This window comes from Phalaenopsis equestris, unplaced genomic scaffold, assembly GCF_001263595.1.
Source record: "Phalaenopsis equestris unplaced genomic scaffold, ASM126359v1 Scaffold000428, whole genome shotgun sequence".
Taxonomy (NCBI): domain Eukaryota; kingdom Viridiplantae; phylum Streptophyta; class Magnoliopsida; order Asparagales; family Orchidaceae; genus Phalaenopsis; species Phalaenopsis equestris.
Genome location: NW_018164869.1, coordinates 2,196,556 through 2,215,503, shown reverse-complemented (window position 1 = coordinate 2,215,503; position 18,948 = coordinate 2,196,556). Strand labels below are relative to the sequence as shown.

The 18,948-nt window shown below is 36.0% G+C and overlaps 2 long non-coding RNA genes across 3 annotated transcripts; both read right to left on the bottom strand.

The window, feature by feature from the left end:
• Window positions 1–7,195: 7,195 nt before the first annotated feature.
• LOC110027573 lies at window positions 7,196–8,981 on the bottom strand. Its single transcript, XR_002294357.1, has 3 exons — window positions 8,913–8,981; window positions 7,671–7,817; window positions 7,196–7,490 (listed from the first exon to the last, which is right to left on the bottom strand). It is a non-coding gene; the product is annotated as an uncharacterized LOC110027573 (long non-coding RNA).
• Window positions 8,982–11,319: 2,338 nt separating this feature from the next.
• On the bottom strand, window positions 11,320–18,245 carry LOC110027572. Of its 2 annotated transcripts, none has more exons than XR_002294355.1 (3): window positions 17,859–18,245; window positions 11,904–12,458; window positions 11,320–11,799 (listed from the first exon to the last, which is right to left on the bottom strand). It is a non-coding gene; the product is annotated as an uncharacterized LOC110027572 (long non-coding RNA). The 2 variants fall into 2 exon arrangements; XR_002294356.1 differs by having other exon boundaries at window positions 11,904–12,176.
• Between the last annotated feature and the right edge of the window lie 703 nt (window positions 18,246–18,948).

The window sequence follows — 18,948 nt, the reverse complement described above, 5'->3', positions numbered from 1 at the left end:
TACATAAATAAGTCTCACATCTGCAAAAAATATAGAACTGCTGACTACTCAGTCCATCCACTTTTTAGAAGGAGAGCCGCAAGACATCTCCAATAACAAAGAACTGAATTGTATTAATGTGTTGTTTATGTCATTTGGTTGATCTTCAGGAAGCAGTGGGAAGAGCATTTGTGGTATGAATTTGATGCATTTTTGCATTTAGGGTCCACATTCTTCCTCCCTCTCACCCCTAAACCTCTGCTGCTTCTTTATGTGCTGACAAATGCAGCAATTCCTAGCTTGGCTTGCTTGAACTTTGTCTTCTCGTTGGTTCTCTGGGAGAAGTATTTGGTGCATTGATGGTAGGGATTAGAAGCATATGAGCATATTGGATTAACATTATTAGTATTCATTCATTAGTCTTTCCTTTCTTGCCTCTGATTTAGCTCATTTTGGTTAGATTTTCTGATTTGAGATCTTTTGAGAGCAGAAATCTGTGCACTTGTGGTAAGGATTAGATGTCTACCTACAGAAAAGATCCACATTTCTTCTTCCTTCCACCTTTTCTACATTTTGCTCTGCAACATCTGTTGGAGCTAATTTCTCATCAACAGCGAGAGCCTTCGATCGCGGAGGTCTCTGAGAGCAATTCTCGCCGCAAACGTGGTAGGGATTTGAAGCGTAGCTGCAATGCGTGGCCATCTTCATCTACTCTTCTGCAAGGAAGAAGAAGAAAGAAGAAGACGGGAGGAAGAAGAGGGAGGAGCGGGAGATGCGAATCAGGGGAGGGAGATGCGCGCGAGGGCACAAATGACACGAGAGTATATTAATGCCAACGAAACGCCGGACTCGGGTAACATCTCGCAGGCTGAGTCTTTCACAATTAAAAAACACGGTTTTGGGATAAGTTGATCAAACACGTGAAACAAACGGTATGACGGCGTTTTCAAAACGCCGCTCGCACTTATAAGCTGCCCCAAACAGGCCATAAATCTATGTATGGAAAAGACGTATTCCTTTTTAAGAAAATGATAATAGTGACACATCATCAACGAATTTTCATCATCTGACATGAATCTGGAGGCATATCATGAATCTCAAGATAATGTTTTAGTACGAGTTGTTTAAATTTCAATTAAAAATCATCTAGAGCTCTGATTTCAACTTATAGTCAAACTACATTGCTGGATGATACATACCAAAATGATAATAAAATTAATTTAATTCACTTTTAAATCAATTATATATGAAGCCGCTAAAGCACTTTTAAAGGTTTTCAGTTTATAATTGGAAGATCATAAAAATTTCAAATTTGACAAGCTTATAGTCATGTGAAGCATCTCAGCGAGACAAATCCAACGATTTCAATATCACTCAATTTGCAATATGATTGAGGGAATCATTCTAAGTTGTCTGATGGACTGGTTCAATTCCTCCTTAATTTGTAGAGTTTTCTCTCTCAAACTTTATAAATAAAACCTTACTCCCCTTTTTAAAGGGGACTGATATCTCAAGCCAGAAGAAGACCGAACCTTAGAGGAGTTAAAATCCAACATCACTTTTACGTTGAAGATCCAACGAATATCACTCGCTCTTATAGCCCCAACTACCATCAAACACCACATGTCGACCATTGTCATCCACCTTTTACTTTTTGTAGCAAAGCTCCATGCTGAGTCAAGACTTGAATTGTTCAGCAATGAAGCACCCTGTGAAGTAATAATTAATGCGACCGAATTACAAAGAATTTTTCGGATCAATACATCATCTAAAATGTAATGCCAACTGTGAAGACAGTGCACTGAAACTCCAGCAACTACTACTCATTGTGATCGCTCTCTATGATGGGGCAGCAAGCTCTTCTATACATGATTGTTGTAAGTTAAGAAGCTTTATAACCCTTCCCCACTTGTGGGACAAAGGCTTGTAAGTGTAATCACCAACTCGTAGTGGATTATTTCAATCAGGTTAAACTCCTTTGATTTTTTCCTTATCTTTGTTTTCCATGTAAAAACTTCTAATGTTTGTACTCATCACTTTTTTGCCTAGGTGTATGTTGAATTCTCATGCAATACATAAACAATAATTCATTTCCCCATCACTGCAAATTTTTAGTATGCATCAATTTTGTGCCACCACTGAAGTACTTAAGAGGCTTGTTGAATGGCCACTAGTCGTAATACTCACAATAACGGAGCATCTCGCTCTGAAACCCATCTTTCTAAGGGATGGTCAAGAAGCTGAGGGCGTTAGGCTTCTTCATCATCCCACCTTAGGAGGTGTTAGCCTACTAGCAGGTGCCTCTGGTCCTTCTATGGAGAATCGAGTGAGCATGATGGATGGTCAAAGCACAAGATCCTCCAACTCCTATGAGAAACCCGACAATTAATGTCAACACAATCGGATGAAGCTTACTTCACTATAGGAAAATTGTGAATTAGCGTCAGAATTATTCCGACGCAAAATTAGCGGTCGATTAGCACCTCCCCGTGGTTCCACTTACAAAAGAATTGACGCAGACAAGTTGCATCAAGCAGAAGATGCTAGAAGGACGTTATAGCGTCGAATTAGTATTGGTTATGACCAACGCTAATTTTACTTATTAGTGTTGGCCTTAGCAGGCACTAAGGCCGACGCAAGAGCCCAAAAAAAGGGTTCCCTCGAATAGCAGCTCCACTTCACGCCCTAATCTCATTTTTGCTCTCATTCGTCACCTCCGTCGCCTCTATCAATTTTGAGCTCCTTCGCCGATTTCGGGTTCGATTCACCACTCCAACCCCGTTCAAGGTAATAAATCTTCTTCCACTCCTTCAAGCTTTGGTTTAGCATAAGTTTTCTTTTTTTTTTTCTTTGCATGATTGTTATATCCAAAAACATATAGATTTTGCTCAAATTTTTTTTGTATTTCATTGTTAGGTATGCAATGTAAATGGATTTCATTGTTTTACATAAGTTTAGGTGTGAGATATGTAAATACATAAGAAGATTATGCTATGTTTGAAAATTTAGGTGTGAGATATGAAAATACCTAAAAAAATTGTGCTATTTATGTAAATATGAAAATTTAGGCTTGAGATATGTAAATCCATAAGAAATTTGAGTTATGCATGTAAATATGAAACTTTAGTGCAAGATATGTGAATGCATAAGAGATTTGTACTATATATGTAAATAGGAAAATTTAGGTTTGGGAAATGTAAATACCTAAGAAATTTGTGCTATGTATGTAATATTTAGGTGTGTGTAATATGTATGTAAATATGAAAATTTAGGTGTGTGAGATATGTAAATAAATTATAAATTTGTGCTATATGTATGTAAATATGAAAATTTAGGTGTGAGATATGTAAATACATAAGATATTTGTGGTATGTAAGTAAATATGAAAATTGATGTGTGAAAAATGTAAATGCATAAGAAATTTGTTCTATGTTTGTAGATATAACAATTTAGGTGTCAGAGAAGGTGGCCTAAGTTTTTGGGTAAGTTAATGGTTTCATAATTTAATATTGTAATGGTGGGTTGATAGGTTGGTTTGGGTTTTAATGAGTTAATTGGTTGATTCTCTGGATTTGCAGGCTATGAGTTTCGGGTATGATGTGTAGGTGGAGGGCAATCACCTCTCCATGGAGGGTAGCCAATTCCCCCTCTATCTGAATGACCTTCTCGATGCAGGCCAGCAACCCGCACATCTCCTCAAATGTGGGAAGCCTTACTGTCCGGGCGAAGGAAGTCTCATCTCTCATAGATGGTGCGTCAGTGATCCGAGGAATATTTGGTATTCATTAATCGCTTCCCCTTGAGCCTTGCTAATGCCACTCAGATGGTTGGTCCCTCCTTCCTTGGTTGGGAGCCGGTCGCCTCCTGACGATCCTTGATCCACAATAGTTGGCTCTCCGGCCAGATTTGTGCCAAGGTCCACTGAAAAAGAATCAGTTGTCAAAATCTCCTTGACAAGGTGGGCTGCACCAAAAGACATTTTAATGAAAAAGTTTGAAAAATGAAAAATAAGCAAGTAAGAATCAAATTCCCAATATTCGATCTCACTCGAAAGTAGTAAACAACATCTTGTCCTCACCAGCCTTTCCTGATCTCACGACGATGGAGCATATGTCGTCTGTGTCGCCCCTAGGTGGTACTAGTCTCTCCATTCTCGATCCGATCAGTGGGCAGGGTTTGAGTTTCAACGAGAAGTGAAGTAAATGTCACAATAGTAGGAATGAATAACTTGGAAGCATGAACTGATGTCTTAGCTAGAAAATTGACTGATCGTCCTCTTACCTCCACTTAAGCCTCTTATCGTTAGTGCCAACAGAGCGAATAAGATGATCCCACCTGATCTTTCTGATCAGGTGCCTCCCTCTTCTTTACAACCTCCTTCTTCTCTTCTTCGGACCTCCTCGTCTTTGTCTAACTGAGACATCGCCTTCATCTCACCAAAAGCATGTAAATATGATGCCTTATAAAAAGCCTTGGTTTATGCCGCATGGCTCCATCCACCATGACAACACTCAAAATCCAAATAGCTCAAAAGTAAAGAAAAAATGGGAAGGAATTAGAAGTCTTAGCCGTTCATGCTCTATTTATAGAAAAACATAGCAAAAAAATCTAGGGAGTTCAAATATTGAATCATTGAATTGTCAAAAATATATATTTTTATATTAATTTTTTTTATTCTTATCGCAACACAACTTTCAAGGAGTAAGAGAATCAGCGAACTAAATATGTATACGCAAAAAGTACTAGCTCAAATCTTGATGAGATTTTACAACACAGATACGACAAAACGTGCCAAAGGAGGGCCCTCCAATAAAAGACTTAGAGGCCCATGAATTCAATTGGAAGCATCAAGGCCAAAATCCAACCAAGGTAACCAAGCGACCAAAACTTGAGCAGTACAACTAGTCGCCAAGCGAGGGGAATATAGGACATCCATACGATGAAATCAACCCAAGAGGAAAAGCTAACCCCTCGAGTTTTATAATTCCCTCAAAAGCATTTAGCAGCTTCCCCGAACATCATCAAGAGTCAGTGAGACGAGTTTCAACCATCCCCCAATATCATTTCATGCAAGGGCGGTTAGCTGTGGCATTATAGTGATTTACCCTTTGCTCGATAGTCTTGTTCCACCCAGCGAAGCAGAGCTCCATGTTAGGAATTGAGGGTCGACAACCAGATTTGATAAACCGATCGACTCTACTAAGCTGACCAAGTCAACCTCGCTGACCTTTTGCTAGTAAAAATCCAGCCAACTAGCAACATCAAATATAGCCAATCAACAACATTTCCATATCAGTCCGACCAACGAGTCTCTCTAGCTTAGCCAAGCAACAACACCAATCAAAGGGCTCGCCATTCAAACAAGTCGAGCTTTAGAGCCACTAGGATCTGAGTCCACGTGTGCAAAATACCTGTAATAACCAATATATCCCCTATTACATGTAAATTCAAAAATGTCATTCCCTTTCTCTATAAATAGGGGGTCAATTCTATGAATAATGAGCTACACACTTTCTTTCATTTCTCTGAATTTCTCTCTCCCTCCTATCTTAGACTACTCCTCGGGGGTGATCCACGAACAATTCTGGATCCAACACTCATGTTCGCCTTTTTGACATCCTTCAAGAACATATTACATACGTGTTGTGAAAAGAATAACAAGATGTATGATAGAGTTATTGATGAATTTTTACTAACATTACAATCAATAATCAGAGTTGATCATAAGATTTTAAGATAATAAGAAGCTCAAAAATTGAAGAGGTGTCCAACACGTAAGGATTATTGTTCCTTCATCAAATATTGATATATATATATATTCAAACGAAATTCATATTTGGCAGAGACCCAAATATCGATTTCCTAAGCGCTTTTTTGCCTCATGATGAGAACTGTGTCATGTGTCTAAAATTTCAGATCCCCTGTGCATATTTGTTATTGATTAGTGAAGATTTATAATTCCTTTTGTTTATCTAATTAGATTAGCTTAAGTTGTAATTAGTGAAAATTTAATGATTCTAATTAAACCACATACTTCTTCCTTGCGCTTTCTTAGGTTTTACGAAGGGCAGAAATTTTTTTTTTGTTATTTGAAGCAATTCATAAGTTATTTTTTATTATTATTAATTTACTTAGATATTTGTGATGCATAATTTTACACTTCCCATTTAGATTAATCTACAAGTGATGCTTATTTTTTGTTCAAAAAAATGGGGTGGGAGTCGGGCTGCAAACGAGCTCAGACTTGGCTTCTGTTCAGTTCGTTCGAAATTGTCCGAGTTCGAAATTGTCTCATGAACAATGTATTCGTGTTCGGCTTGAAATTGGTTGTTATGATGTAAATTTATACAGAGAAGAGTGGATCTATACACTCAAATTTATACACTATAGGAATTTAAGTTTTTTCGAATTGCTACTATCCATCAGTTATGATAAGAAAAACAGTCGGCTTTCCCACTGTTTATCGGTAATTCCAAAACCGACTGATTTTCCCACTGTATAAATTTATTGACGGCTATCCGACAATTTAATGTCGTAACTTTTTTCAAAAAAAATTAGAGTCGTCGGTAATCGTCGGTTCATATATCTGATGGTTTTTTATCGGTAATAACGATGTGATACACGTTAGAAAAGTATCGTACCCATCAGTTGTTCATTACAATCGACAGGTTAATTGTCGAAAAAAATGTCACACCTATAAGTTACAAATCTGTACGACAGTAGTTCATAAATTTTCTTATCATAACTGATGGATAGTGACAATTTGAAAAATCTTAAATTCCTGTAGTGTATAAATTTGAGTGCATAGATCCACTCTTCTCTGTAATTTAAGAATATGGAGTTACAAATCTGTACGACAGCAATTCATCGATAATATTTGTAATTAGAGATTTTGAGTGCATAGCTCCACTCTTCTCTATAATAATTGTAATGAATATAGTTCTCGGCAATAACAGACTATAAGGGTCGTAAGTAATTGTCATGACAGTGATAATCCGACAATAACCTCAAGATTCATGTCTGATGATAAAAATTTATTAACAACATATCAAAAATGGCGACAAATATAAATACCAAGCAAAAAAATGAATATTGAACAAAACAAGAAAAAAAAAAAAGTGAAAGAAAAAAAATAAGAGAGTGAATTCAAAATTTCACATAACACAAGTAGAAATCAATGAACCAAAGACATAAGAAGGAAAGAACAACCTTCTTCAACATTCAGCAATTTCACTGACAAGTCTATAGGAAAGCAAGAATAAGTAAAGCATGGATCACAGCAGATCATGTCATGGATTTCAGCTAGATTTGACTTTTTTAATATAAAATTATCCATAAATTTATTTCACAACATGAACAAAGTCAACGAAATATGTATTCCTCAAGTATAGCTTTCAGCTGGATTGCTTCTAGAAACCCACCTTTGAATACCACCACCCCTCTTTTACACTGCATGAAGATGAAACTTTGGGGCTTGGTGCTGCAATTTATTGAGATAGCTTGCAAGTCTTCTAAGTTGGCCAGAGATTTATTATAGTATTAGAAGTCAAATCTTAAGATTATGAAACATCAAAATGCAATTTTGATTTCAAAATATAAATTGATGAACAAATTTCGAAGGATTTCATGTCTCAATCATCATTTGACATCGACATGAAAGAAACATTCAATAGTTGTTCGAGTGCGCGTACCGTGGTCTGTTGGCAGAGCGGCCTCTCTGAAGGTCGTAAGTCCCCTCATATCGCGGGTTCGAATCCCCCTTGTGTGTAGGGTGTGGTACTTGAATATGTAGCACACCTAGGGATGACCGGGGCTCGTCTAATATCCTTCGATCAGTCCTTAAAAATTTTAAGAAAAAAATCAACAATTGTACGAAAAAAGAAATAAAACAGACTTCCAAATTTGCCTAAATTACAAGAAACTAATTAGCTTTTAAAATTTAATTGTAAAAAAATAATTAATTTTTTTTTTAATTTTACACAACTTGCATGCAGCAATAAAGAATAAACATTGCAGTAAAATATAAATATGAAACTTTGTCAAACTTAATTTCACCTCATTCCTCTATTGCATCAATTTATGGATGGTAACTAAACAGTTGTCTTAAATATAATAATGATTGATTTAGGAATTTTTGGGCTTATATATATATATATATATGTAAAAGCTACTTTTATTTAAAGCATGAATGTAAATATTTTTCATTGTGAGTTCAAACAACAAATTTTTTTTAGGTAGCACATTGTCACCTCCCAAAAGAGCTCTTTAAATACTGTTTTTCAGCCCTACACCTAGCCTGTAAAGTATTTAATTTTGCTAAGAAAATTTGTTAAAAAAAAAACAAAAATACTATGATGAATGTATGAAGATGAATTGGAGTAGACATCTAAGGCAAACATATGCAAATAAGCAAGTATATAGAGAAGAAATGCAATACTAATGTCTACTGCATTTTCTTGTAGGTATTGGATTTGTCCCCAGTGTGCAATCTCTTAAGAAATGATGTTGTTGATCATCTTCCTCTAATTGTTGAGGTAGTGATACCTAATCAACTTATGCCGTGAAATGCGCTGGTTGAGATAGAATAGAGGGAGAGAAACAAAAATGACCTGTATAAGGTGCTCTTGCTGGGAAAGGAATACCACCCATCAAAAATGACGGTGAGCTGTGATAAAGTGAGGGTGTCAAAAACACTTATTGTTGCGGTGGAATCCAAGGTGTGCTCGTAAATGTGTGTGCATCCTGTGATCTCCCAACATCCTGTAATCCACCTGTGTTGTGAAAAGTTGATGGACTTGGGGGCTGTTTGGTTGAGTAAATAAATGAATTTGAAGTTGACATCGTAGTACATTTTGGCTCAATTTAGAAGTCGACCGATTTAGCCGAATTAAAATACACCATTCATGTAAAATGTTATTGGAAATTACGGCCACCTGCTGCTGACACTGCCGCCGGCTATCCACCGTTTGTTGCCGCCGTCGCCGTCATCCGTTCGCCATCGCTATTTTGGTTGTCACTGCCTCTGTCATTCGCCGCCTCTATTGTTTGCCGCCACTATCGACCACCCTCCACCTCCGCCCTTTGTCGTTGTCGCCTGTCGTAGCCCACTGCTGCGGCAGTTCGTCACCATTGGCTGCCCACCATCACATTTTCTGGGGGTTGTCGTTGTAGTTTGTTGTGGCCTCCCATGGCGACCGCCCCCAACGTCGCAAGTCGCCACAATCGGCCTCCTACACCCGCCTTCTCTAGAGGCCACCATCGTCGCGACCTCAGTTGTCGACCGTCCACAGTGTCGATCACCAACCCACCCTCCGTCAAACAAAAAAATATATTTTGTAATACATTGTTTTCAATCTACTTCAAACTAAACACAAAAATATAAAATTCTATGTTTATTTTACAGTGAATAAAACAATTCAAAAATATTTCAAATACATTATAATCTTAGTATTCTACAAACCTTTTACGTTGCATTTCATTTTTAGCAAATCAAATGACCTCTTAGATTAATAGAAGTACATGATGTAACACTAACAATTGTAAGGGGGCTTACGTTCTCTGTGCTGTAATGATCATCTGTCATGTAAATGTTTCTACGAACCTGTCCACAAGAACCCTCAAATTCTTCTACCATTTGATGTAATGGGCCATTATCCCACCTGTTGAATATTAGTTGAAATTACTCTTCCACCCTTAAGAAAAAATGATACTAAAATGAAAAAAAATAAAATTTAGTTAAAGCAGCAAACATAAACATATATTTAACTACATGTATATGCATACTAGTATCATCTCCATCGATGTTGTTAGGTAATAAGTCATTAGAGCCTTAATTGGAGCTTGAAATAAATACAAGGAAGCCTAAGACCTATACAAATGAATATACTCTCTACGTAATTGATCCACATCAATATCAATGTTCTCATAGTAGATAATAAAAACTAGTCGATTCTTCCACAACTGTATGTAAGAATGATGGTGCTTAGCCCAATCCAAATCTAACTTGATTGATTTAACATCATCAGCACGACGAACCCTAGAGTTATACATATTTCACTTGCTCACCACTTTTCTCCTTAGGGTTTTCTAAAACTCCTAAAAGTTTTCTCTAGTTTTGTGCCATATAGTTCAAGGTTTGCAGTACGTGAACTACACATTCAACTCTAGAAATGTAACTAATAAGACATATCCAGTACTTCAAGTACTCAAAAATATTTTTGGCATTTTGAATTTTCTTTTATTAGACTCATAATAAATAAACACACTAGATAATAACACTACAATTTTCAAATCTAAGTCTTCTAGGTTCAACTAAAATTCTCATAAATTTCTTTCCATTGCTTTCGCAATAACGGCGCTAAAAACTTGACCTGATAGATAGTTATGTAGTTATTTAGTTTTCAGGCAAAAAACTTGACATAGTTTCTTTAGGCGGCCAGTGTGCATAATGTATATGTTATAAAATTTAGAATTTGATTTATAGTTTACACATTAGAGGTTCTACGCAAGTATACGTATCGATCAAATAATATAGAGCTCGAATGGAGTCCCGATTATCGATCTCACAGGAAAGCGAGGTAAGAAATCCCTTAGGGTAAGTTCTAGTCTACTACTATCAGGTCATGGTTTGGAATGTCAATTAAGGGTGGTTTTGTAACAACTAGTTTTAAATACAAACCTAAATCTAAAGTTAAATCTAACTAGATAAATTGATCTTGTGAATTTTGAGGTGTAAAAACTACATTTCTCTTGTGTTGACCTATATAATGTGTAGGAATGAGATGCTTAAAATCTAATGTGGCCAGTGACAATAGGAGCAAAAATCTAAGTTACCCTCTTCAGAGTGTATAACGTAACTCAGTTAACATATGGTCAATTTCTTAAATGAACTAGATTATCGCGACGAAACTTCTAACCTATCACCATAGAGTCTCCTTCTCCTAATAGCCCTTTAATTGGCTTAATCTTATATTTAAGGTACAAAGCCCTAGATCTAATTCATTTGGAATCTAGTCTGTCATCCTAGAAACACCAATTTGCACCCATCAACGAATATCTCCATAACATTGCTTTGAATATTAGGACTGCCTTTCCTTCACCATAAGTTATTCCTAGTTGTTAAATCCATAGCTCTATCAGAACTTATGGGCTTACAACAAATTTTAACATACCAATTGTCCAGATTTATTAATAATTGAAGCTTGAAGTAAGAATCATCACTATGATATGAAAATCCTATTCTAACATGCATCCTAACATCCTGAACATTCATTCAATTCATTGCAAAAGAAAAGTGCAAGAATTCTACTTCACAAAGCAAGTTTCAAACACAACAGAAAGCTTCATTAAATCAAAGAAAATCCATAGATAAATGTTTACAACAAGTACAAGATAATAAAAAACACATGGCTTAGATTTTTCTCTCTGAAAGAAAGATGAAAATCCCTCCAACAAAGTCTTTCGGTGATCCATGCAAAGCTAATACAATCCCTTAAAGATATCTCTCAAAATCCACTCACCAATCTCTCCATACAAGGTAAAAATCTACATTTCATACTTCTATTTACGACCTCTCAACCTTCTTGGAGAAATCCAGGATTTAGAAATGTCAAAGAGTATTTTTCAAACGTCTAGATCCCTCAAATAACTCCTTAGGGCGTGCAGAAACTGCCCCTGAACAGTTCGGGCGCCTAGGCGCCATCTTCTCTATTTTGTGGGTGGAGACTGGCGCCTAGGAGCCAGTCTGGTAGCACCCTCATTTGCTTCCGTTTTACCTATGTTTCACCCCGTTTCAGCTCCAATCCGCTTCAAGTGTTATACCTGCAAGATAAACATGAAAATAACTTTTATTTAAAATACAATTTTATTTAAAAAGATGTGATAATTGTAAAGAATATTAAACATAAAAAAGACATATCACTGACCGACGGTTGTCACTTCCGAGCACAATCAGAATGTGACAGACCCTCAATCTGGCGCACGACGTACCTGCTGAAGACTCAACATACTCCTCTCAAGTGTCGGGAAGTTGCGTAAGAATGTAACATTGCTCAGAAGGACATCCAATGTGCTCCATCAAAAATAGATGCCAACGATGTTTGAGGATGATTCTGATATTATGTGATCAACGCTATGATCATCTTTTTGAGTTGGAACAATCTCGACATATATCATTAAAACTTTATTTGAAGCTTCTTCTAAAACAACCACAGTCAGCTCATCATTATCGACATGAGTTGTAACAGATCCATCATTGATTTAGTAATGATATATTAGATTCTATGTATGCACACATGAGTCATATGTTAAGCTTCGCATAATTAATTCTTTCATCTTCATACATGTAGTATGTGGCAGGACACAAATAGGCATACTTCGACCTCTTTCATACTTGCACACAAGCTCATCAGATACAACTAATTTACTGTCATGATATAGCATCAACTAGGCCAAGACTTCACTCGTTTTCAAACGCGATTCTGGTATTTTCAGTAACAATGCATTAATCAAAAATATATAATGTCATGTCCAAGAAGCAAAATAAATGGGGTAACACAATCACATCCATAAATCAAGTAGATGCCTTCAAAAACATAAACAAACTTTTACATACATAGCATACAATTCTAATGTATTTTTATACCAAACAACTAAAGTTTAATATTTAGATGGCACTCAAATATTTCCATTTTTACTTACTTTATAAAAGTGAAATGCACATTTTTCATGTATACTTTATGACACAAAAGTGTGATAAATGTGAATATAAAAATTTAGTGTTAGATATATAAATTCATAAAAATTATGCATTTTGATAATGAATTATTAATATTTTTAAAACCCATAAAATAGTAAGCAAAAACAAACCACATGTAGTTGAATGCCTTATCTGTAATATATATTGAAAGAAAATATTTTCTTCGCCAAGCATTTTTATTGTGTAAGATTTAAATCATTGCAATATTTACAAAATTCAATTCAATTTACATATATAATGCTAAAATAAACTATTTACAATCATGCCAACTAAAACCTCCTATAATATCAAAATTATCACTCATGTCATAAATGCTTTGCTAGCTAGCTCTATATGTTATGCTTCATTAATCATTAAGGAAGCAAAAATTTAAAAGAGACTATCAGTTAAAAACTGAACAAAGGACCCATACAATCTCTACAACACCAAGTTTAAAGGTGAACGGGGAAAATCATGAGTGCGAAGAACATGTAGGCTCGGTGGGCTTCAATGCCGGTGACTTCGCCAACGGCTTCACCGCCGGTGCTTCGACAGAGGTGCTTCGACGGTAGTGCTTCGATGGAGAATTATGGGGTGCTTGTGAGTGGAAGGGATAGAAACAAGGGCATGATGGAGAACCTGTGAAAGGCTTTGAATAGCTCCGCCATGGGTGCTTCGGCTGAGGTGTTTTGACACTGGTTTGGCGGTGGTGCTCTGATGAAGAAACACAAGGAGTTCGCAAGGATAATAGAGAGAAACTAGTGAAGGGCTTCCAATAGGTTTAAAAGTATTCTCTTAATATAACGGAATCGTCATGTCACACCGAGATTTTGCTAGCGTGGATCCACAATCGCCAAATGTCATGGCGGTTTAGTCCATTTCAAAACAAAAAAAAATTAAGCTAATTTATTTAAACTTTTTTTAAAAACAAAATCTTACGACCGAGTTTGCTAATACTAACTTAAACTACAATAGTCAACTCCATTAGTTTCCAAATTCAAACTAAATTTCATTTCAGTCAAACCTACATGCTGCACATGTTTCAGATTGTCCAAATCAAATCATCATTAATTTCCAAATCTCAATTCATTTAGGTCGTTGCTTTGCTTTGAACTATTTGATTTTGATTTATTCATCCAACAAAAAACACACAGTTTTGGAAAATATGTACTTATTCATTCTTATATTGCAGCAAACCAAATGACTCCAAAGTTATTAGACAGAATGCATGTATGTTAAGACTTTATGAATTAGGTGGGGTTACAATCTAACTTGCTTTTGGTTTGGTGGAAGTATATTAAAAGCAAAGTAAAGAATATTTCTCTCCTTCTCTACAACAAGTTAATGCGAGGATAGCAATTGTGGAAGTTGGACATAGAAGGTGGCAAGGAGGTGACACAAACAACAATGATGAGCAACTTAAATGGGAAAAATATTACATACATTTGCGCGTATGTATATCCACCATTGCGATGCGCACAAAAAAAATGCGAGACCTCCTTGCATTCGTGGTGTATGTACATAATATTTGCTCCGTGAGTAGGCACCGATAAGGGGTGAAATGTGTGTGTGTGTGTGTGATGATGGCTCCAAGAATCTGCACGTATGTATATTCACTACTGCCGCTAGCCCCCGCCAGTCGTTGTCCGCTGCCACCGACCACTAACACTCTCAAGCTGCAGCCCTTGACACCTTTTACCGCCACCCATCGCCCGTTGCCCGTTTTTGTCGCCCATCGCCCACTGCAAGTCATCGCCCACTGCAAGTCATCGCCTACCGCTGTTCGTCACCACTGTCGCCCGCCCCTTTCAGTCGCAGCCACTAGCCGCCAGTCGTTGTTTGCCGCTGCCGCCCCTTATGTCGCTCGCCCCTTCTAATTGTTGCCCACCCTTGGTCAACGCTGCCAAACGTCAGCCTCCAGTCGTCGGCACCCCCGCCAGTCATCGTCCACCATCGTCGGTCCCAACCAACTACAGCCGCGGCTTGACGTCCATTGCCACGTCCTCACAAATAATGCTTTGTGTTGGTAGAGGAAGGAAGACTTCGTATATGTCATGGACGGCAGAACTTAATATTAGAGAGCACGTGGACCCAAACGTTTCATAAAAAGTATAAGTTTAAAAAAAATAACAAACACCAACCAAACATGTTTTATTTTTTTTTTAAATAAATAAATTAGAACAATATAAAATGTATGTTCTAAAAATAGAAAACGGAAAATAAAACAAAAACAAAACAAACTAAAAAAAAATACAGAATGTGATCCTAAACAAGTTTTAATATTTCAAATTTATTGAGGATTACTTGATGTTTATTTGCTTTTCCATAATTTGATGTTTAATTATAATTTTCAAGATTATAACTTTAGCTGTGGTTATTTTTTCTTATACTTTTTTTTATTATGAACTCTAATATTTTTTATTATTTTATTGCGCATATAGTCTAATTTATTAATTAAAGGCATAATATATTATAATTTCAAGAAAAATGAATTCAATGTTATCAAATAATTCAAGAGCTCTATACTAATATTGTGATACACTGTATTTTGAATACACAATAAGAAGAGAAAACAACTATGATAAGAGGTTTTATCGCTGTCTTAGAAATATGACACATGAAGATTGTAGATTTTTTTTGTGACTAATGATATAGAGGAGTTCACTTTGGATAATGACCAAGTCTGGAGAGATGTTATGGGCAAAAAATTATCCCGAATACTTAATCATCTGAACAAGACGACAAACATCATTATAGCATTACTGATTATTTTTATAATTTTAATTTTTGTGATATTATGCATAAAATGATGACTTAATATTATAGTATTAGAGAAAATGGACTCCTGACGTATATTTTGTACCTTTGAAACTATTTTTGTTATCCTGCTTCAATTATTTTCAAAATTGTCATTTGACTAATTTACATTTGTAAAGGGCATGTTGTCTTTTTTATCATAAACAACAGCAGTATAATATATTATCCAAATTGATTAACTGTTATTCTAGCAACAGCTTTCTGACAGTAGCAGTGATTGTGAAACTTCTTCCCTTTGCAGTATCTTCAGACCCACTTCTTCAAAATACAACATCCGCTAAGGATGTAAACGAGCTGAGTTTAAGCAAGCCTAGACTTGGCTCATGTTTAGCTCGTTAAAAAATATTATTGTTTGTGTTCAACTCGTTAATTTATCATGCGCAAAAAAATTGTTCGTGTTCGACTCGTTGCTTAACGAGCCGAACACGAGTTGTTTGTGAACAACAAGTCATTCTGACATTCCTAGTCACCTAGCCGTAAGATTTTAAGGGTTGGGACGAGATTTAATTTTATTATTTATAATAAAATATTCATTTAAATATAATTAAATATATATTTATTCTATTTTTTAATTAATAATTTTAATTAATTATAAATCTTTATAGCCTTGTAGTCAACTAAGTTTTTTAAAAATACTACTCACTAACTTATTTAAAAATAATACTCATCAATTATATATATAAGGAGTCGAACACGAACAGAAAAATATTTATTTGTGTTCAACTCGTTTATATACCGTCTAATTGAGCCGAACACGAGCGAACAAATTTTTGTTCTTATTAAGCTAGTTTATTTATCAAGCGCAAAATACTTTTTCGTGTTAGCTAGTTTGCTAAGCAAACAAATTAAACATGGACTACTTAATGAGTCAAACACAAGTTGTTCGCGAACAATGAACTGTTTTGATAGCCTTATCAGTCGACCCAACACACCCTTAAACATATAAGAGTAAGTGATAATATCTCAATATTAATAAAAGGAATAAACACATTATTATGTGGAAGAGTACAAGATAATAATGAAGAGGAATATGAGAATTAAATATTAAGAATATGTTTGGAGTAGCTGCAGCTATTTGAAAAAACAGTTGTGAAACTGCTACAAAAAAAAATGTTGTTCAAAAAGCTAGGATGACTATTACAAAGTTTTTTCTTTCAAAAAATTAGATCACAACTTTTTAGTAGCTACTGTTCTTAGGGTGTGTTTGGGCAGTGGTATGGTGGTGGTGCGGTGTCACATCATACTTTTTTGTGTTTGACAAAATTAGATTTTGTTTTGCCTGTGTTTTTCAAAATATTGCAACTGAAAGCTACGTTTTGCAACCGGACCTGACTAAATGTGGTAGTTGTTATAAAGTTTCGCTTTCACTTTTTGAAAAAAAAAATTTGTAATAGCTACCACAATTTTTCGAACAACAACTTCACAACTGCTCCTTAAAACTATTGCAACTGCCCTAATTAGACTCTTAACTAAATCAAGTTGTAAAATGCAGCTTTTAATTTCAAATTTTTGAAAAAGAAGACAAAACATAAATTTACTACACTAAAAAAAGTGCGGTGCGGTACCACACCACCACCACATCGTTGCCCTAAATACACCCTAAAAAAAGATAAATATTGTTTGATTGCAGAGGCAAAAATAGACTGTGGGGGCACTTTATGAAAAAAAGGTGAAGATCAACACTAATAGAATATTCAACACTTTCAAATGAGGGTAGAATTTATTTGATGCACTAGCAATTGATGGAAAAGAGAATGGGGTCACTTGATTCTTATGAAGAAGAAGGGATAAAAGCTTTTGAGTGATCTCAGGTCAGTTCAAATTTGACTTAGGATCTGTTTTGGGTAGCTGCAGTTTATCCAGGTTATTCTGATAATTTGTTGATCAACAGCTTGGTTTGTGTGTTTTGAAAACAACTGATTTTGGATAAATGACTATTTTGTCCTTATTTTGGGTAAACTGTTTTACTGTTTGACATTCCTTGGACCAAGCAATTCTCTTTAAACTGCTTATTGTTTCGAAAAATCTCAAACATCCAGTTGTAGGTTGCCCTACATTCATGTTTCCTTATGATAGCATACCTAAAATAGCTTACACATTTGTTGGATCCACCTTAATCCTTCCGGTGTAAGAAAATAGTAAAAATGTTTGCAGACTTAGCTCTAACGAAAGTTTAATGTTAAACTTTTCCAAATCTAAGGAGAGGAAAGAATAAAAAAAACAAAAAAAAAGAAAACATGCACCAAAAAAAAAACCAAAGGAAAGGAAAGAACCATCCTAAGGAGAGGAAAGAACAAAAAAAAAAAAAAAATTCGAAGTAGTTTACCGATCTCTTGCTCAAGCCGAGAGAAATGGGGGCAGAACGCAGGTGAGTCGGAGGAGGGGAGGAGACTTTGGCTCACAGGCGTGCTCTGCCCGTTCCCCGTCCGTGCGAGAGAAGGAAAAGAGATAGCAAAGCGAATCTTTGGCGCAGGAGTGCTCCGCCCGTTCTCCGACCGTGCGAGAGGAGGAGATGAGATAGCGAGTCTTCGGCGCAGGCGTGCTCCGCCCGTTCTCCGACCGTGCGAGAGGAGGAGGAGAGGAGATAGTGATTTTTAGGGCAGAGAGCGAGGGCGTGAGCGAGGGCAACAAATGTCTTTTGCTTGACCGAAACGCCGATCGCGGGTTTCTACAGCAAAACGCCACCGCTGTTAATAAGCCCCCCAAACGCACCTTCTAGTGAGATTCCAAACAATCTAATCAGATTAGAGGATAAAAACCTATACTTTTAAGCTTTTAATTTTTTTAATAAAAAGTAATTTATAAAGAATTTGCAAATGAGTTGTATATAACAAATTGAGCGTATTACATATGTATATGAAAAATATATCAACACAAATCTCGAGAAAAATGAACAACTCAGATGGAAGATATTGACAATCGAACGTGGCTTTAGACGATCGTTTGGGTTAAATACTGGCAAAGGAGGAGCCGGGTTCTAGCGATTGGAAGAACATACCAGAGAATTTATCACTGGGTGGCAGTCGACCCTCACAACGATAAAAAAAAAAAAACATCCATTTTTGGATAAACTGTTGATGACCTTAAGGCACAACGAACAACCAATAAGCTTCCTATCGATCGAATCAGTCCTCTCACCTCTGGTCCTATTAGACGTGGATATTTTTGTAAATACCAAAATGAATCTTTAAAAGACTAATGATTGGGAGAACTCATATGTAATTTTCTATAGACAAGTCAATGACATGCACATTTATTGTGTTCTCAATTACTCTCTCTCTCTCTCACACTCTGTAACGTTATATATTTTCAATGTGTTTCACGGACTGTTTCAAATTCACCAACATTACTTGTCGAAAACTCATGCAATCGCATATCTAACATTTAACTTTAATATTTATTAGTATAATATTTTA